Below are 15886 nucleotides of genomic sequence, written 5' to 3'. Positions count from 1 at the left end.
TTACTCGCTGATGACGACATAATTAGAGGAACTGGCTTGGAAGAGTCCCTGTCACTGACAGTGTTGGGAAGAGTTTAATTGAAACGATACAAAGGGTTAATGAGTGTCTCTGCAGTTTATTAATTCAGCTCCCTCACACTGTCAGCCTGAGTAACTCCTCCACGTCAAGTCTTCTGGTGAGATCATAAGAATCGCTATTTAAACAAAAGCAAGAGAGAAGCAAAAGCATTGTAGAGACAACCAGAATTCTCTGCAGCTGTATTTTTTTAAGATATACCGCTGATGAGACTCGCTTCTTAAAAGAACATTTTTGTGTCTATGCAGGTTGATGTAATGACTGTGTTGAGTGCCAGTGTTATCACATTAGCTGCCATACTTGCTAGTGCTGCTGGAATGTGGAGATGCCCTCAAACAAAATGAGATGACACTGGGGCTTTAAGTGGCATATTTGTGCAAACGTACAGTGCCCGTGCAGAGCTCTATATTGGGTTTGGCGCTCTCACAAGCATTTGGTGCTTTTAAGCACACATTCATTAGAAGAAGCCATTATGCTAATCCAGTGAGCTGCTATATGATAGCCACATGCTGCTTTACATGCTTTTCTTCTTTCTATGCTACAGGAAAGGTTTAAAAGTTCACCATCTCTTTTGTTGACCTACATTTGCTGAATTTTTAAAACCATCATCAATCAAATTTACACACTCCTGTTTCGCATGTCGCAGTCTCCTTACAATTTTTGTGTGGTATTGTCGGTTACTTCAGCAAAGTCAGTTTTGCAGAGTGAAGCCCTCTTATTATCATATCCAACAGTACAATGATGGCAGCTGGTCTTTGCCAGCCAGCATGCACAATATTAAGCAGCTGTAGCTGAACAGGTCTATGTATATTTAAAAATGAAAAGAGGAAAATTAAGGGGGTAAAATAGGAAATCAGAAAAAGATGGCTGTAAAAATATTGGAAGTCAAGTGAGTAAAGAGAAATAGTGCTGCTACCATGATTTTACTTGGCTGGATATGAAAGGTATAGGTGTATATATTTATGTTAAACTCAGATTAATTGTTGATAGTTGGGGCACTTTAAACCTAGAAATATATACTGCATGAAACAGATTGTATTATGACATAAAACATGATCAGTGGTGCTGAAATGAATAGAAAGTATTTTCAAATTCTATGATAAAGGGATTAAGATATAAAAAGGTTGGATAAAAACCAGGTTTTACTGTAGCAAATCAGGTGCTATCATATTTATGTATGAGAAATTGCTTTCTTGCATTGAAATTATTATTTTTTTAAAATTGCACAAAGTCCTTCAGGAGTAAGAAGCAACTTCCTATGGAATGCTGGGAAAGAGATAGCCCTGCACCTCAGTCTCACCAGTCCAACACGGTGTCTCTCACTTACCCTTTGAATTCTGAATTTTCTTGACATTTTGCTGAACGCAAACCTGTTTTCTGTCACATAACATCTTAAGGAACAGTTTTTGATGAACTGCAGTGCCAAATATCATGGAGAATTTCAACAGTATTCTGAAGCTGAACTACAAAAATAGAACATGTCTGATCCTGAAAATGGTGCAGAAATGTTACTGTAGTACCCCTAAGTTAATGAGACAGTTTTTACAATTTATTTGCCAATCGCAACTACATTTCAGAATATTATAATATAATTTCAAATAAAAATTATCTTATTTGATCAACAATACCCCCCTAAAGTTAATTGCATTTCTTTAAAAATACACTCTTGGGGTTGCCTCATGATTTTTGTGCACAGTTTGGAGAAAAAATGTCAAATAGATTTTACTGTGTACTCTGGCTGCCATTTTTTGACTAGCTTTTTAATTACCCCACCTTAAACCCTTTTTAAAGAGGGTTTGGGATGAAGATTTAAATTGGACAGGCCAGTATAGAGCTTCGACTGCTGGACCCAGAAAACAAACAACATATTGTGCGTTACCTGTTTTCTGGGTTTAGGACCAGGTGCCCATATCCCAAACATTACCAAATCTGGAAAGGGCAGGAAATATAGACTCATTATAAAGGAAATTTCCAAAGCAATAACAAAGAAAACAGTTCTTCGATAATGTTTAGGTCACACCAGCATTTTTAAATTTAAAAAAAAACTATATAATTTAAAATATACTTTTGTCATTGCATTGACTATATTTTTGGGACGGATTTCATTGCTATCGGTATGATGTATATATCCAAACCAACTTAACCAGAAAAATGCAACAGAATGGTTGTAGGAAAAGATCCTGTGATTTTGCAGATAGATTTCAACTATTTCTTTGGGAGAAAATTATTACTAAATTTCTAATTTCAAGGTGCCATGGTTCTTGAAAGCGCAAGTCAAGAGTAGATCTTTTATATTTACCATATTCTAATGGCATTATTTATTCCTGGCATTTTATCTCCCTGTGGACAGTTTCCCCCCACAGTTTTCACTGTTGTGATGTAAATGTTGAACCTTCCATTAAAATGACATCCAGATAAAGCATCAAGCATTTTTGCAAAATATTACCCTATGAAATGATGAGCTATTAGATGAATGATGCATTTATTGAAAGATGAAGGTTAAGTAAATGTTTGTGTTTCATAAAAGGCATCTGAGATTGAAGCATTATCAGGTGTGAGATTAAGATAGCCGTCAACACCATTCAAAGATACAGTTACCTTTCAAAAGAACCTATACAAGCTTTGCTTTCTGAGTAAAAGAGGTAACATAAAAAGCCAGAATCTCTTGTGAGATGATTGAGACTTGCGGTGGCTGATCCTAGATGCATGGGATAGCAGCCCGTCTCCTAGGGTCTGAAATCATGCAAACCTAAAGGCAACTAAAATTCATATCAGCTGAAAAATGGATAAAATCTTCAGACGTAGCCTAAAAACAACCTTCGTGTCTGTAAAAAAAAAAACCATAATGAAATCCAAGTTAAAGACTTTGTATGTACTGAGTAGAAACCAGTTTAGCAAAAGAAAATTAAATGTAATATGTTTAAATATTTAGTGTTGAAGTATTGTTGCCTGCTCCGACAGTTTGTTCAGGAGCTGTTTATAAGGTTCAAAGAATAGAAAGCTTTTGATTTCCTGCTCCATTTTACAGTGCGTAACTACTTTGGTGTATTTAGTTTAATTTTGGTCTTATGAGGTATTTTTGACTAACAATAGTTACTTCCATGTTTGCTTCTGGCAATGTCTCCTTTGCACACAGTTAAAAGTAACATTCACTCAGTCACTGAATGAGAGGCAAGCAAGAAGCAGTGAGCGGGCGGCATTCACAAATATATTAACAGAGCCTCTGCAGAGTGTTTTTACAATCAGTCAGGAGGATTCACAGTTTATGAAAATGCCTGTCCGAGTGCAACAAGAATAAACAAGGAGAGAAGTGAGAACATCATCATTTCAAACATATCTGCTTTAAGAGAAACATAAAAGTGAATACTTGTCTCCTTAAGCTGTTGTAGTCTGCAGCTTTGGACCTCCAGACGGGGGTGTTGAATACTATCCTACTGAGAATACATTGATGACAATATCTGTAAAGGCATCAGAACAAACCATTGCATACGACCGACTTCTATTGTTTAATTCTCTAGTTCATAGCCACATTCTGAGGTCACAGAGAATATGGAGTCATCAGAACGATCATGATTATCTATTATCACTTGTAGAGAAAAGTTACATGCTAAATGAGGTTGACCAATCATTGTCGAGACTAATGTTATTTAAGATGTGTGCACTACTACCGAGCTTGTTAGGGAAAAAGCTAAAACTGATTAAAATGGCTTTCAGCCCTTACATATCTGACAGCTTTGATGGTCGAGAGTGTATTAATATCCAGCTTAGCTGCTGTTGGCACTTTGGACAGGTCCCAGGGAAGAATATGAGATTGACCAGGTTTTCCCACTGTGCCAGAAATCTTTTGCAGACACAAAGCAGTACTCTTGTACTAGCGGAAGAACAGATAAGGGTTTTCTTGTTGCCATTTAAGTTTTAGCACTAATGCTTTTCTCTGTAAGCCCTTCCCTGGGATGTTGAAAGGGAATTGCTCTTTGATTTTTCAAGGGATTTTCGAAATGTGGAATCATTAGTTTAAGCTAAAGAGATAAATTGCACTCCATCTAAATAGAAACAATAATGTTGTCATTATCTGTATTAAATTAAGCAGATTTGCGTGGGCTTTTCAAAAGCGCACATCCCCTCTAATGGTGTAATCACTGAATTTAGACCACAACAAAAGGTAACAATGAGATCAGAATCACAGCCAATTTTCAAGCCAATTTTTCTCTCCTGGTAGAAAGGATATAGTGTGCCCTGTGCCTTTCTGATGATGAGCCTAGATTAAAAAAAAAGCTACTGGAGATGTGGATAAGCAAAGCAAAAGCTAGAAACAGGAAATGTCAAGCATTGAAGACATTGTTGTAGATGACTACCTTGGAGCTTGATCCTTATCACGCTGCAAGAATGGTTGTGAAGCAAAGACTGTTTTTAGGTGGAGAGCTGGTCAATGAAAAATTGCTTCAGGTGGAGCACCTTGGCTTTTCTACATGACCTATTGTTCCACTAACACTCTCTGCCTAATGCATCTTCTTTTAGACTTTGTCTCTACATTAACCTTTCTAGACGCAGATATGTTCCTTTAGCAAAAAAGGAAATGGCTGTTCCGAAACATTACCAATGATGATAAATACAAGTTTAATTATCATGCAAAATAAAGTAATTTCGTCCATTGACATAATGAGGTAGATTTTCAACTGGCTGCCCGGCCGTAAAACTGGCGCTGCGGATTGGCCGCCCGCCATGAAACTGGCGCTGTGGATCGGCCGGCCGGCCGGAAAACTGGCGCTGCGGATCGTCCAGCCGGCCGTAAAACTGGCGCTGCGGATTGGCCGCCCGCCATGAAACTGGCTCTGTGGATCGGCCGGCCGGCCGGAAAACTGGCGCTGCGGATCGTCCAGCCGGCCGTAAAACTGGCGCTGCGGATCGTCCGGCCGGCCGTAAAACTGGCGCTGCGGATCGGCCGCCCGCCATGAAACTGGCGCTGCGGATCGGCCACCCGCCCGTAAAACTGGCGCTGCGGATCGTCCAGCCGGCCGTAAAACTGGCGCTGCGGATCGGCCGGCCGCCTGTGAAACTGGCGCTGCGGATCGGCCACCCGCCCGTGAAACTGGCGCTGCGGATCGTCCGGCCGGCCGTGAAACTGGCGCTGCGGATCGTCCGGCCGGCCGTGAAACTGCGCTGCGGATCGGCCGCCCGGCCGTGAAACTGACGCTGCAGATCGGCCGCCCGGCCGTGAAACTGACGCTGCAGATCGGCTGTCCGTTATAGGAACAGCCTGATTTTCATTTCTATTGAAACAATTAAAATCGAACGGTTTCTATAAAGGACGGCCGTTCTGCAAAGCCAATTTTAAGCCTGGGTGGGATGTTGAAAATCTGCCCCAATGTTTTCAAGAGCTAGTATTGCTTTTAAAAATTACGCAGTTACATGCAACGTATGTTATGATTTCTTCCTGTTTCTATTCTGTGTGACATTTTTGAGGACTGGATTAGAAAAGCTGCAGAATCTGACTCCTGTGAAGGATGGAATTAACTCACTCAGTTAAAATGACAAGATTGCTGAAGCTCCTTGAATTAATGACTTTCTACTGATACCAATTTAGCTCTCTTTGACTGCTGGTCTCAGAACGGTGAAGTCATGCAGGGCAGCAATTGTATCCATACTATCTACAACTTGCACTGAATAGCAAGCTGCTTTCCCATCAACTAATCTGGGTTGACAACAGGTTGAAGCTGGCTTCCTAAAAACTGCTTCTTCCATTCAGTAATATGTGTAGCGCATATGCAAAAAGGAGAAGGGGGTTGAGGCAGAAAGATTCTGTCCTTGTGTTCAGGTGCTGTTTTCATCAACCATCAAAATTTGAAGTGAAGATACTGATCCATGGAGGGGCCAAGTGTAAATGTGGTATCAGTTCCCAGATGGTAATATGCAAGGATTCATATTGGCTAACAACTGTATTAAGGGAGAAATATATCCATCTGAAGTAGTCCATCATCCTAGAAATTATGAAGGGAAATTGCCTATATACATTCTTATGTTTATCAGCCCTATATTGTTCTTATATTTAAAACTTTAACAGCAACTTAAACAGTTGATGTAGCACTCTACATGTGGGAGAAGATCTCAGGGCACTTAATAAGGAGAAATTGGACATGGGAGAAATTAAGGAGTGGTGGGACTGAAGAGATGGTCTTTAGCTTTTGAAAGAAGAGGAAAGAAAGAAAGAAAGACCTTGCATTTATATAGCACCTTTCAGAACCTCAGGATGTCCCAAAGCGCTTTACAGCCAATTAAGTACTTTTGAAGTGTAGTTACTGTTGTAATGTAGAAAATACAGCTGCCAATTTGCGCACAGCTAGGTCCCACAAACAGCAATGAGATAATGACCAGGTAACGTTTTAGTGATGTTAGTTGAGGGATAAATATTAACCCAGGATACCGGGGAGAACTCTCCTGCTCTTCTTTGAATAGTGCCATGGGATTTTTTACGTCCACTTGAGAGGGTAGATGGGACCTTGGTTTAATGTCTCATCCCAAAGACGGCACCTCCGACAGTGCTGCACTGGGAGTGTCGGCCTGAATTATGTGCTTTGGAGTGGGTCTCAAACCCACAACCTTCTGACTCAGAGGGGAGAGTGCTACCACTGATCCCATGAGGCAGCAAGTCCTGCAGGGAGATAAGAGAGGGGATGGAAGTTGTCTTCTCCCCTAACACTCACTGCCCCTCCCCGCTCGGTGAGTTTCTTCAGCAATTGTTCAAATGATACCTGTTTGGAAAGCCTCAGATTCCGTCCCGGATCTGTGCCGAGTTTGCCGATCTGAACCACGGAATCAGTCAGAGCTCCACAGGGGGTCTCAGCTCGCCATGGCTTGGGAGATGGATAAGTAATGAGGTAGGATGTTTAAGTAGAGAATTTCAGTACTCCCAATTAATGTCACCGAAGAAATGTTTTTGAAAAGGCATTTGATAAGGTGGTGCATAGAAGGCTTGTTGATAAAACTGAAACGCACAATACTAAAGGAAATGTGGCAGTATGGATAGGAAATTAGTTTAAGGACAGAAGACTGAGAGTGGTGGTTAATGGATGTTTTACGGATTGGACTGTATGTCAACAGTGGTGTCCCCCAGGGTCAATGCTGGGACCATTGCTCTTCTCAATTATACATATGGCACCTGGAACAAGGAAGTGCTGGATAGACAATGTCAAGAGTGTCTTGTCACACAGAGTGATACAGATGACTGAAGTGGCCAGGCTAGTTCAGAACCAATAGCAATGGAATGAATGAATTTGGCCCCATCATCGCTGCGCCGAAAGTAAAGTGGAAACCTTATTTACACAGACAAACAAGATTTCTGCAGCATTTCCGGCAAAGTTACGGTGACAGAGCGGGTGCAGAACTGAGGAAATTCCCGGCCCTAGACTTGGGTATAGTGGGCACAGTATCAAAATTTGCACACATTTAAAAAAAAATCATGGTTAACTGTGAAGAGAGCTGTAGTGATTTTAAGAGGACATAAACAGATTAGTAGATTGGGCAGATGGCTGTCAATTAAAATTTAATGTGGAAAAATGTGAGGTGATAGATTTTGGGAGGATGTATAAGATGAGGACATATAAACTAAATGGTAAAACTTTAAAAGGAGCAGGGAGACTTAGGGATTCAGAAACACAAATCTTTACAAGTGGGAGGACAAGTTGTTAAAGCTGTAAACGAACAAAAAACAAGGGATCCTAGATTCTATAGAAAGGTGCGTAAAATACAAAAGCAAGGAAGTAAAGACTTCAATGGAAAGGAAAATTGGACAAGGTGTATAACGGGCGACCAATTCGCTACCGCCCGTTTTACGCCCCCACCAAAGTTGAATTTCACCCCCATTGTGTCAAGTTTTGGGTGCCCTATTTTAGGAAGGATGTTGAGGCCAATAAGAGAGTGCAGAAAAAATTAATTAAGATGATACAGGAGATAAGAAATTTTAGTTATGGGGAGAGACTAGAGAAACTGGGACCCTTCTCAGTAGAATAGAAGCGGTTAAGAGGAGATCTGATAGAGAAGTTCAAAATAATAAAAGGCTTTTGATCAGGTAAATCAGGGAAAAACTATTTCCACTGGTGGATGAGTTGATAACAAGAGTTGATAAATTTATGATCAGCACCAAAAAAACAAAGGGAGAGGTTAGGATGATTTTTTTTTATTACACACATTGTTGTTAGGTAATGGAATGACCTACAAGAAACCGTGGTAGAACCAGAATCCATAACAGCTTTTAAAAGGGAAATGGATAAATATTTCAAAATGGATAATTTTAAAGAGTATAGAAACAGGGCCAGGGAATGGAACGGAACAAAGTGGTGCAGGTGTGATAAGCCAAATGGCCTCCTTCTGTGCTGTAAAGTCCTGCGCTTTAATCAACTTAAAAAGCAGGCATTTGTATTTCCTCCTTTTTGGCTGTGTTACACGCTATTTACACCCGAGAGAGAAGGATGCCAACGTGCTTCCAAGCCGCACTCTGATGATAACAGGTTAGGTTGTCAGCCTCTGTTTTTCCCCTCTCTGCAGGGAAGCACCGGGCCTTTGCTGTGTGCCAGGGCTGAGGTTGGCAACACTATGTAGAAATTGGTTCTCGCAACTCACTGGCACATCCCATCAGTGCTCCATCATACTGCACTGCCCCCATTGCATTTCCCCTGTAAGAGAATTATACTTTGACTTATTCTCAGAATTTTTAGTCATGACAGAACCAGGATGATTACCAGTTTGAACAACATAAAATGTGGTAATTATTAATTACACAAAATGTGTAATGGCAACAATGAAAGTGTCACATATTAGATCATCTGGAGCCAAACTGAACATTAGTAGTGCAAAACCACAATAAATTTTACATTTCCAAAAAATAATGTACAGAATCTAGTTTCTTTCTTTTGTGTCTTGAACAAGGTGTCAAATTAATTTCTTCCTCATTTGTTATCCTCAACATACCAAGGATAACTGAGGCAATGCAATGTTTTGTGTAAGATAACTTAATTTGAAGAATGTGGAATGGTGTTCCTGAGGTGAGTAATCTACCTTTAAGCCCATTTACTAGTAGGTTTTATTTTCTCTTACAAATGCAGTGTTGCAGCTGTCTGAAAGCCTTTTGGTTTCTTTTCCTCATCCATCTCTTCAGTAGTTTTTATTGCTTAATTCTTTAAACTTCTAAGAGCTTAATCAATCTCTTGTTCGGTTTTGAGCAGTGTTTGCATTTTAAAGTTTGCATTGCTGTAGTGGTTTGTCCATTTAGGGCTGACAGCAGGCCCACGTGGCAGAAGTCCGCACATTTTTATTACACTTGTTCATCCTCCAAGCAGTCAAACACAAAAGGAAAATAATGTTTTTCAGCAGCTTGCACCAGATACTTTTTTTTTATATTAGTACTTTAAAGGAGCTTCTGGTGGCTAATATGAAGCTTCGGTGATCATATGGTTGATCAAAAGACAGGAAAGTTATGGTTCTTCAGAAACCTTGCCAACTTCTCCGGCCTCTGAGAGTCTTTTTGCAGTTTCTTTTCCTGTACCTTCTTCCTTTTTCTTATCGACTTCCACTGAAAGGTCAGATGAAGCTGAAACTCAGACAGCTGTAGAACATGCATCTTGGATTGTTTTTAATTGCCTTGCCTTTCTCTAACAATAGTAATTCTTGTGTGAACTGTCAAAAAACTATCTGCCAAGCACAAGTGGACCATCCTTTGAGGTCACAAGCATAATCCCACTGAATAGTTGCAATTTAAATTGCCTCCTTTTGTTTTCGTTAATGTGTACAGAAGTTGTATATGGGGAGGGTGCAAGGCAAGGGCCCTCTAAGCTAAATAACTTATTGTAGAAGTGTCACAATGGGAGCACATTATTTGTGTCTCCATAGCACAGTTGTTTAGCTTTAGCTTTGTGCATCCGACCACAAACTGGTTTATACATTTAACAATGGACATTTTTGGGGGGGTTTTGCTCCTTTGACCTTTGGTGCTTGCACTGACCCTCACGTATCACTTTAGAAATTCTCTCTCTCTCTCTCTCTCTCTCTGTGTCACTATTGCTGGCTATCACCTTCCTCTTGTGGCTATTAACGTTTCAATTGCTAAAGGACAGTTTGATTATTATTTTACTAGCACTTTGCACTTATTGATCATACATGACCTGCTATTATAGGACTAAATAAAAGTCACAAGTTAAAATAGTAATGGTGACAAAGTTGCCTTTGTAAGCAAACATTTTCTCCTTTCTTTAAGTGACATTTGGCTTCAGCAACGTACTTGTGGAGTGTACACTCCAGCACAATGAAATACATTTGCTTGTGTGCTTTTGTGGCCTGATTCTGTCCTGTAATTCTGAATCATTATTGAAGCATGCAGCAGACGGACTTCTTCAGCATTCATTAAGGACCATAAGTGCTTGCTGTAACTTGTGTTTGGATCTGACCAAAAGAGAAGAGAATTAAATACAAAAGACTGGAATACAACAAAGACTTCCTTTCTGCCTCAGTACTTCTGCAAAAACATATGTTCAGCCGTGCAGGCAACTGTTGGGTTAAGGACACTCTAAGGAAAAGAAAACAAAGGACGGTCTCTGCTCCTGCATTCACAATGGTTTGAAGCATATTCACTTGTTAAGGACTAGACTGTCAGCTGGTTCCTTTTGCAAGTGTAATTTCTTTCGTTCCTCTTCAAAAGCATTTTTTTGCTAATGTTTTACACTTCATATAATCTGGCATGTATGCAAAGCCTACTTCTGTCCTGGCATAATTGATGTCAGGCTAAAGGAGTAGCTCGCTCTGAGGGTAAATCACCCATGCATTAGAGGGTGCCAAGTCACTTATCTTTTGTAACTTCAAGAACCCGAGTGGGTAAGCATGCATTGCTGGCAGCACAAGGTGCACTCTTAGACTTGAAGAGTTGGAGTTAAAGCAGAATAACGGAAAATTCTAAAGTGACCACATCCTATCTTGACTAGTCTTAAGGCAGCCTTATGTTGAACTGCAAAAAATATTACATCACATTTATGAACCTGAGGAACAAAATATCTGTTCAGAACAAAGTAAAACCAGAGATAAGTTTGCTGGATGCAAAAGGACAGAAACTGATACTACATTTTTTAATCTTATTAAAAATAATACAATGGGACCGATTTTTCCAAGTGAAAATCGGTGTTAATGGAAGGTTAAGGGCCTAAAAATGGGCTCAGTAGCCATACCTCTCCGTTAGTGGCAACAATCGGCCCACTGCAACCTTGACAGGGGCCTATTGGTGGCTGTCAAATCACCTGCCTGTTTCAGGTGGGAGGCCCTTTTTAATATGCACATTGGGATCCAATGACTTACATAGGACCCTGATTGCCATTTTAGCATTGAACTTGTGGGACCGTGCACCACGCACGCGCCAGTCAGTTCCATGGGCGATAGAGCCGAAGAGGCTCTGAAAAGGTAAGTTTGAAATCATTTTTGTGAAGGCTTGGAGGAGCAGGAACGCTGCTCCGGGCCCCACAAAAATACACTGGGCCAGTGCCGGCTTGGGCTCTCTTCCCTCTGCATCGCCTCTTCCCTCCCCGCCCCCCACCCCACCCCCCCCACCCCAGTCTACAGCTGTGGGCCAAAGCAGCGAGCTTGGTGTAAAAGAATACATTTTGGCAACCCAAACGATAGAGAATTGGTTCTGTTTATGATGTAAGCCATGACTATCTGCTTTTGAATTTACTATTTGGGGTTTAAAAGAATGGTAACTTAATATGTCATCCGAAAAGTGCTTTACGTATTATAGCCCATTTAATTATCAAAAATTTTCCTTTAAGTAAAGAAGGCTTTCAAAATCATTATCATTCGAAGGGTGGGGGGATAATTTTTACACAAATATGGAAATGCTACAAGAAGTTTACAATGATCTGTGTTGTATATGTATAAGATTTTATTCATACCCATTCTGTAAAACATTTAACCAGTAGTTGTCACTATGTGCTTCAAATGGATTTGATCAAGTATCAAAATATTTTAGATTCTTCACCAATACTTTGTCAACCCATATTGATAAACCTGCGACTCGTAGATTGGACAGTTCTGTACAGTTCTGGTCACCCTATTATAGAAAGGATATTATTAAACTAGAAAGAGTGCAGAAAAGATTTACTAGGATGCTACCGGGACTTGATGGTTTGACTTATAGGGAGAGGTTGGATAAATTGAGACTTTTTTTCCCTGGAGAGTAGGAGGTTTAGGGGTGATCTTATAGAAGTCTATAAAATAATGAGGGGCATAGATAAGGTAGATAGTCAAAATCTTTTCCCAAAGGTAGGGGAGTCTATAACGAGGGGGCATAGATTTAAGGTGAGAGGGGAGAGATACAAAAGGGTCCAGAGGGGCAATTTTTTCACTCAAAGGGTGGTGAGTGTCTGGAACGAGCTGCCAGAGGCAGTAGTAGAGGCGGGTACAATTTTGTCTTTTAAAAAGCATTTGGACAGTTACATGGGTAAGATGGGTATAGAGGGATATGGGCCAAGTGCAGGCAATTGGGACTAGCTTAGTGGTATAAACTGGGCGACATGGACATGTTGGGCCGAAGGGCCTGTTTCCATGTTGTAAACTTCTATGATTCTATAAATGCTTCTCCTGAAAGAGGAGTTGCAGGACTATCTATCAGGCTTAATAAGGGTGGAGTATCATTGCCCCACTTTACTAGTTAAAGGAGCAGTAAAAACTGTACCAGGGTTTGAGGATACAGTTGCTCAATCTTACTGGTTAAAAGCAATGATAAAGTGGGTAGCTACAATATGAGCTTGAGGGAGTATCTTTATTCAGCGAGAAGCTAAGGCAAACAGACCAGTAAAGTCCCAGATTTGATCTCCTGTTGTGCTGATAGCTTACCTCAGCTGGGGTAATGGTAGAGGTGCTACAACTTGCCCAGGTTAGAGAGGGGAGGTTCCTTCTCTTGATTAGTATCCAGATGGAATTACGCATGTGTGAACATCAGGTGAGGGCAGGATCTGGCTTGGCTATGATGCCCCCAGTGGGTGAACAGCCTGCTGACATGCACAATCAATTCTTCCACATGAATAATGTCCACCTAGTTAAGGTACCAGAGGGTGATTAGCACCCATGGGAGTTTACTGCAGCAAGGAGTCAATGACTTCAGAAGAGGAAGGGAAGGGAGAAAATTGGCTAGAAAAAAAAGAGAAGTTAACTGCTATAAAGGAAGAATTACCCCTTCCTTGCCAAAGCGAAAATACTAAATAAAAGCGATCTACACTTGGCAAAAATCCAGTCCCCCTCTGATCTTAGATAGATTGCACAAGGGCCTCTAACTTAACTTGCTGTTCTAACTTGAAGAGGGTCCAATCTTTTTATAACTCTCACTAGATCACATGGGGGTGTTTAACAAGAAGCTAAACTCTCTTGAAGGGAGTTCAATTGCCCTATAACCCGAGCTTAAATCAGGCTACTGTAGGGTCTTAACAGCTGCTAGCTATAGGGAGTAGCAGCCTCCCTTGACTATGGTAACAGCCAAAGAAATATCTGAGGATCCTGCTACAGACTTCGTAGAAATAAAGTAAAGTGACTGGAATAAAAGACTAGGACTAGATTGACACCAAAAGTAGATTTTTTTTGAGGGAAGAGAGTGCAACCTGGTCATGAGATCCTGTTGACCAAAGTGAGGAGGGGGGAGAAAGGGAATACATCAGGATCATTGGACATAAAATAGGAGAAATGACAGGTCTTTTAAACTTTGGGGAGTGGAAGTGTGAAGGAATATACTAGAAGACAAATGAGTAACCAAAGATGGTTTCCAAATTGCAATCGATTAAATTTAATTAATTATATAGTTTATATTCAACATGGGGTTAACAGTCAAAGAAGCAAACTATTTCATCCCACACCATCTGCTGTCTGCAAGTCAGTGACAAAGCCAACTCAGCTAAAGTAGCCCAGTTAGAAAAGAAATGGCTAAAACAAAAAAAAGACACCATTTTTAAAAATCAGACTGGTTATGTTTATTTCATCTCTCAGATTCTGAATTGTTGTCATAGCTTCATGTGCCTGATAAATTCCCAGTTACTGTCACCAGAGTTACTACGGTAGTTTGTTGAATAACATAAATATAGAGTATTTATAGAAGGGAGACTGCTAATGAGGGAAGCTCAGGGACGTAGAGAAGAACAGAAGAATTTTACTTGGTATGAGACAGGCCAGCCTGAGGTTTTCTGTAACAGTGGAGGGACCAGACATCAAATCCCATTTCCTGATCTAAGAAAGGAGTTATTTCAGCAGTGCATTTTGTGTGAAAGATTTAAGGCATTTTGGAAAGCTCAACGTTAGTCCAACTATACATGCCAGCAACTTAACTACACACACTAGGCATTCCAAGCACAAATAGCCTGACAAAGGCAAGACACTGAGTCTGTGCTATACTAGTGCTTCTTTCCTGTGCATCCAAACATCAGGGGCCAAATAATAATATACAGAAGTATGAATTACTTGATGCTTCCTCTGTTCCATATGGTCATTTGTGTCTTTGGCAATTAATCACACACACAAACAGAGAATGGTCTCAAATGCATTGATGTCAGTGTTGAGCTGTACCTGTGCCAGTTGAGATGCAGGGCTTGTAGGCGTACAGCAGTAGCACAAAGCACTGATGGCTCCAAAACTTGAGGAGCTGGGCTTTGTAACAACCTCTTCCTAGTGCAGTTTTTTTCCTGAATTTAAAAAAATTCCTTTTTTCCCAGTTTGGATTTTTTTCTCTCTTCGTGCTCAGTTGTAAACATGTTACCTAAGTGGTTAATATTTAAGCCATAACATGTCAGCATTGTTGTGACATAGCTTTTAAAAAAACTCATTGCCCCTGAGCTATCATTGGGAACCATGTCTTAACAGTAATCAGGATCTAACACTCCCTACCCACTGGCTCCAAGATTTTTGAGCCACCCACACCTATTGATTGTTGCCAGTTGTCTGCGGAAGAGAACAGGAGAAAATGCAGAGCAGTGTTAATATTTTTCTCCCTTCATGTTCAATGTAAAAATATTTAATTAGACAAAATGAAATAAAAGTAAAACTACTTAGAGCAGTACTTTGATCCAAAATGAAATTTTATTTCTTTGCTCAAAACTTCCAAGAAGCCTCGGTTTGTACAATTAGGATTGGCCTGTTGTCCCAATGCTTGTGTTCATTTGTCCATTAATCCTTTCTCCAGAAAGAAAATGATGCTGAGGCCTGGGCCTAGTATGTATCTGCACGTACTCTTCCTGTTAAAGGCAGTTAAAGGCAGTGTTCACTTCTGCCTGTGTGCTATCTGGAACTGGAGAGGTCACCTGGTGCTTGTTTGGGGCTTTCAGGAAATAGAGGAAAGAAATTTTCATCAGCCTGTAAACATTTGTGCCGTTCGAATCTTCTGCTAACAGAAGGGTGAGATAAGGCAGGCAATCGGGGTGTCCAAACTGTTTGTTTGTTCTCCTGACCTGTAGTCTCAAACATACTGTCAGTCGCAGTCAGAGGGACGCAAGTTTAAAATGTGAAAGCTTCACTCAGCAACAAATGAACAAGGGGCCTCAGAAGACAATTATCTGTCATTAACCTTCATTAAACTAATAAAGAAACAGAGACAGACAATCTTAGAGGGAAAATTGTTGGTGTGGTTTAAAACAGCAAGCACTCCCGTTCTTTCAGAGTTTCTAGCAGTTGTGTCAGTTTTTGGGTGAGATGTGCAATTGAGATGTGAAGAATGATTTTGTTTTTCTGCATCTGTCCCTCCTGATAACATCTTTTGTCCAGGGTTTCCGCATTACCTGAACCTTTTGACCCTTAACTTTG

General features: G+C 40.5%; 1 protein-coding gene across 7 annotated transcripts in view; it reads left to right on the top strand.

Moving 5' to 3' along the window:
• Positions 1–15886, top strand: part of fto (FTO alpha-ketoglutarate dependent dioxygenase) — a 310743-nt gene that overhangs the window by 99996 nt on the left and 194861 nt on the right. The window lies entirely within an intron of this gene.

Source organism: Heptranchias perlo, chromosome 16 (genome assembly GCF_035084215.1).
Source record: "Heptranchias perlo isolate sHepPer1 chromosome 16, sHepPer1.hap1, whole genome shotgun sequence".
Lineage (NCBI taxonomy): Eukaryota > Metazoa > Chordata > Chondrichthyes > Hexanchiformes > Hexanchidae > Heptranchias > Heptranchias perlo.
The sequence above is the reverse complement of the archived record's forward strand: the minus strand, read 5'-3'. Positions and strand labels throughout refer to the sequence as shown.